The sequence below is a fragment of the Haliotis rufescens genome, unplaced genomic scaffold, assembly GCF_023055435.1.
Source record: "Haliotis rufescens isolate VD_foot unplaced genomic scaffold, xgHalRufe1.0.p SCAF_8, whole genome shotgun sequence".
Lineage (NCBI taxonomy): Eukaryota > Metazoa > Mollusca > Gastropoda > Lepetellida > Haliotidae > Haliotis > Haliotis rufescens.
Window position 1 is genome coordinate 30928848 of NW_025964372.1, and position 6098 is coordinate 30934945.

Genomic DNA, 6098 nt, shown 5'->3' on the forward strand with positions numbered 1-6098 from the left:
AAACGACGTCACTAAAATCGTCATCTTCAATTATTTGCGACAATGCGCTCATATCTCCTTACGTTCCTGTGGTCATAACATAAATATGCTGTCTTCGCAAAACATTGTTGGTTGGTTTGTTGTTTAACGTCGCACTCAGCAATATTCCAACTATATGCCGATGGTCTGTAAATAATCGAGTCTGGACCAGACAATCCAGGGATTAAATATAATGAACATCGATCCACACAATTGGGATCGATGACATGCATCAACCAAGACAGCAAGCCTGACCACCCGATTCCGTTAGTCACCGTTTTACAAGCATGGTCGCCTTTTACGGCAAGCATGGGTTGCTGAAGACCTATTCTACCCCGGATCTTCACGGGTCGACAACAATGTTACAGTTAATATAAGGCTCAGAGAGAATTACTGATAAATAATGTCACCTATATCATACACTTTCGCTTGTGGGTAATGTAAAAACTCAAATTAGTGATATAAAGAATAATTAACTCGAAACTCGGAATTACGGATAATCTGTCTCGAGTAAATCAGTGGCGTCAATCCCGGGTCATTAGCGAGGGACTTAAAACATGAATGTTGTGAGGATATTAAATACTGTTTTAGTTTTGTGTTATCTTCTCACGGGTGAGTAGTGAAATAAAATAATGTGAGTGCCAGAATCCGATATTTATGGGGGAGAATTCTGAAATCGTCTTGATTATTATCCTTGGGTGAGGTGAGGTGAAATTGGGTTTACCGTCGCGTCCAAGATTATTGCACTTATATAGCGACGTGCATGTACGTGTATGTGTTTGTGTGGCTGCTTGTATTAGTCCGGACTGATGCCGATTTATAGTGCTAGCTCACTGAGGTACCATGCCGCAGTTTAACATAAATACCCCACTCAGACACAGTATACTGACTCCGATCCGACCAGCCCCTTAATGCCGAGCGCCAGACAGGGTAACAACAAGTACCATCTTTTAACGTCTTTTCTATGACGCGGCCGGGGATCGAACCCCGGACCTTCCGCTCTCCGGGCGGACGCTCTACCACTAGACTACGGATGCGGTCTATTATCCTTGGTCTATCAGCATAGACTCACACTCTTGTGTTTCACCAAGGTTTTAAAGGGGTACGGGTGACCAAGTCGTTGAAGGCGTCTTCAGTCATTCCGCTGTCGTGGATTTTTTCCAAAGTGGTTAACGTCTCCGACCTTCGTTCGTTAAGAAAACACGGTGTGTGGGAACTGAAGTTCTGTTACATCATTCCTTAATCCCAACAAACTCAAACACACACACACACTTACCAGTAGTGACTTCCCAGATGCTAATTTGACCACGTTGATGATGATGGTGACGCCGATTGATTGGCCTTCGAATTTGAGCTGAAGTGATTCGGCATTGAACGCTGATGGTATCCTTATTGACGCCGTCTTAAAATGGCGTCGTGCACCATTGTGTTACGTTGCGTAAAAGATGCAATTCGCGTCCGTTCATCACTATCTTGTAATAAAGAAATTGATTTTATGTCTAAAGTGCAGTGTTTTAGTTGATGACAATAAAATAGAAATCTTTTAATGCAATCTTTGTATATGTTTGCTGTTTACGCATAAAGTTTAAACATATACTCGACAGTCAAGTTTCTGTTCATATTTCACAAACAGTGGAACCATAAAATATAATTCCTGATTATAACGTACATGTATCATCGTTACTTGACGTCTATGAGTATTCATACAGACGTACCCTCCCGTATCTGTCCCCTGCGCGTTATTTTCTGGCATTAACGTTTTATATTTTCAGGAGTAATGTGGTGTGGACAAGGTATATTTTGTTCTATACTCAACAACAAAAGTTCCCGTGACACCAATATGTTCAGTGTATTTTTCAAACAAGTAACGTTTGGTTTACAATATCGTTGTACATATATTGAATCAAGTCACAAAAACGCAACTGCTACAGAAGAGCATGCAAAAGTTGACTTTTATGCAAGCCCCATGTATTTTTCACTAATCAAGGATGGGTATAAAAACATGTGCTTTAACGGGATTCCATATGTATTGTTTAGCATCGTGCTGACAACAACCACTCAGAAAAACAACAAAATTACACAAATTTTCAACATTACGAAATGCCATGCCTGTCCGAAAATGAGCGTCTGCGAGCTTGTGGTATGCTTGAAACAGGATCGAGTCAACCTGATGTTGCAAGACATTTTAACGTCCACAGAAACACCATTTGGTGTTTATGGCAACGTTGGCAACAGACGAATGCAGTCAGAGACCATCCTCGGAGTAGCAGGCCACACCAAACCAATAATCGACAAGACAACTGGATTCGAACAACACACTTACGAAATCGAAGCATCCCTGGCCTTCAACGAAGATCTTCACAAACCGTACGTCGTCGCCTCAGATGTGCATGGATTGTCGCCAGAAGACCCGCCAGACACTCCATTTTGACAGGAAACCACCGTCAAGCACGTCCACAGTGGTGTAGACAGCGTCTACGCTGGACGGCCATGCAGTGGGGACAAGTTCTATTCACTGACGAGTCTCGTTTTCACCTCAGCCACGGCGATGGACGGATTCGAGTGTACCGACGTCGAGGTGAACGTTACGTCAATCATTGTGTCATGGAAGAAGATCGGTTCGGGGGCGGCAGCATTATGGTATGGGTTGGGATTACAGCAAGACAGAGGACCCGTTTGATAGTGGTAGAGGGAAATCTCAATGGATAGCGGTACCGCGACGAGATCATCTGCCCTTTTGTTCTACTGTTTTTAAATCGTCGTGGCCGAGGCATTACCTTTCAACATGACAACGCCCGGCCTTATATTACTCGATTTGTTCAGGATTCTCTTCAACGAAACAACGTGAATGTTATCACCTGGCCGGCTCGCTCCCCTGATCTCTCACCAATCGAGCACATATGGGATGAGATGGATCGGCGCCTTCGACGTCAACCACGTGTTCCACAGACACTCAAGGAACTCCGAAACATGCTCCAACAGATATGGACAGATATCCCACAGGTCTTTGTGCGACGCCTGGTCCATTCCATGAGACGAAGATGTGTTGCTTGCATCGCAACAAGAGGTGGACACACACGCTATTGATTTGTTAATTGACATTTTGGCATGTTCACCTTTCTTATGAAATCACGCATTTTCTGAAGTCAGTATGGCATATTTAACTATTTGAACACTTACAGGAGTCTTTTATCTGTTGCAAACCGAAATTGTTTCAGGGACTTTTGTTGTTCAGTATATTTGACTAGAATTATTTGTATAAAAGTTGCTAATTTTGACAGCCTTTAGGGATCTCTGCCCATGGCCTACAGGCACCTATTTTACCGCACCTCTGAAAATCACATATTTGATTTGATACATGACAATAACCTATTTGACTTGATAGATTACAATTTAAGATTTGATGTTAATGCGATGTCACATCTTATCGCATTCATTTACTGTGTGTGGGCACGGGTGGCCCAGTCGTCTGAGGCGCCGCGATTCGCTGTGCAGAGTTGTGTCCCTTGGGCACACCAGGAACCTATGATTGTGGGTTTGAATCCCGGTTCCCCTCGATTATGTTTCTAGGTTTGTCAGTACCATGCCCGTTCTCGTGGGTTTCACCGAAGTGGTAAACGTCTGAGACCTGCATCACTTCAGGCTTTCCTCCCACATTTAGCTGACACGCTGCGATATAGTAACTAGAATACTGTTAAAAGCGGCGTTTAACCCACTCATTTACAGTGCAGGTACACGATTATATTCCCAGCTCATGTGTGTATATATACTGAACAAAGAAGTTATGATCATTAATAATGTGGTGGACATTTGTAATTAAATTGTATGTTCAGTTTTCACACCGAAAACATATCCCCAAAATATTCATGATCCCGAATAGTTTGGGTCAGTGTAAACAAATATTCTTTGATAAAGGTCTTCTATCGTATCTTATCATCTTTGTACAGATGCACTTCTACAGAACACTGTGGAAGCCATACAACACCGATCAAGCGGGTACAATTAGGTTCTAATTTCACCATTATCAACAACAGGATATGCCTAATATGTCTATTTTATACCATTGGGTAAAAGAACCAGGCTGACAGTCAGTAAATTGGAATAAACGCCGCTTTGAAAATATTATCTCACTTATCAACAGCGCTTCAGCTTAAAGTGGGAGCAGAGGTCAAACTGATGTGGCGAAATACTAGAACACCGGTACGGTGTTGACAAACCAAATAACATAGTTGGCCTAATTATAAATGGAACATTCGAGTCCTGGCATACCTAAGGGAGGCAACTCAACATCCGTTGACTTGTTTGATTTGTTTGTTGTTTAACGCCGCATTCATCACTATTCAAACTCTGTGACGGTACATCGAGACGGGCTCTGACAAACCAGTGAGTGATATTATGAGCACGATGGGTTTGATAACACGCACTAAATCAAGCATGACCCTGATAACTTTTTCCATTTAAGTCGCTCTAACCACAAGCATATTCTGTTGCTGACCTATATGCTCCGTCGGAATCGGCAAGGCGTCTGTTATGTTAAATGAGCCGGTACGTGAGTAATATTGCGCGCTGATGTATGCAGTGTCATGTCATGGCTGTGAACACATAACATACAGATACATTTGGAGTCAACAGGATGTCACAACTCATCACACAACTCATCTTCCCAAGGCAAGGGCGTAAGCTCCCTTGCCTCGGGAAGCTGCACACAACCTACATTTATTTTGTAATACTTTTTCCCACCGAGTCTAACGGATTTCATTTATGGCAAAAAATCAAACTAATTAAGGAAGGAAACCGTAATGATTATAATGCCCGACCGATGATACTTTCCAGAGATCACCTGATCGGTACGACCAACCTCAACTGAAACATTTCAATAGACAAACCCCATTAGTCCGGATGATTTTGTTTTGTATTTCGGTCATTATGGTGTTTACCGTTCACACAACACCGTCATCATCTTGCTTGTCACAACCACTTTTTCACTGGATATGATTACATATCATCTTGTGTGTCCTAACAACGCGTGTTGATATATTTGATACCAAGAGACACTCGATGAGATTATATGTATAATAAAAAGAATATTGGTATAAAAGAATATTTTGAAGACACTTTCAACGACATCTGCATCACCATTATTCTCTTTATTGTGGGCTCCTTCACTGGTACTTTAGTGACCCTGGCATTTCGAACAAAAGTAATAGAGCAGATGCAACCATATCGTGTCATCTCTGAAACTGGCTAACAGCAGCTGGATATAAGGCTGTTACATTCAATAGCAGTACCAGGATTCGATGATCGTGGTTTCGAATACCAGTTTCATCCTTATCCCTGGTACAATTCCACGAATGCTGATAAATTCCTATAGAATTCCAACATATTATCTTGAATTTATTTATTCAAATCGGTGCATACAGAATGCTTACAGATTATCATAACATAATTTATGTAATTTCAGTGCATATACAATGCTTACAGATTATCATAAGATACTTTTTGTATCTCCAGTGCATATTAAATGCTCACAGATTATCATCAACATCGCCGAACGGTACACTATCACAGTATTTCGACATAGTACATCTTGGTGACTTCGCCTTCCCCGTTCGACGCGCTAACGTAATAGGCTCCCTCCAAACTATCTGTAAGGTTCTTGAACCGGAACAAGGTTTGGGTACGGTAACGGGTTCCGGTGGTGATAGTCTCCACTTCCTGCTCCGTAATCTCGCGACAATCTCGGAATAGCTTCAGAACCGGTTTAGGATAGCCCATGGCATCCGCATAGGTGTGAGGCCATCTCGAATTAATGTATTCTGGATTCCTTTCGAGTTCACTAAAAACAAAACTCACACTGCTCTGAAAAGGAGAAACGTGTCTTCGATTCTTCAGATATACCCAGTGCCTGAGTTTGATGCTATTAAGAAGGTTATATGCAGAGTCAACTCTTAATGCGACCACGAGTCTTATCTCTCCTTCCGTGTAGGGGAAGGATGTGTTAATACGCGCCAATGTATGCTCTATAGTCGACGCGCGTGTGATGTTCAGAGCCGGTAAGATAAATGAGTTTCTCCTAAAAG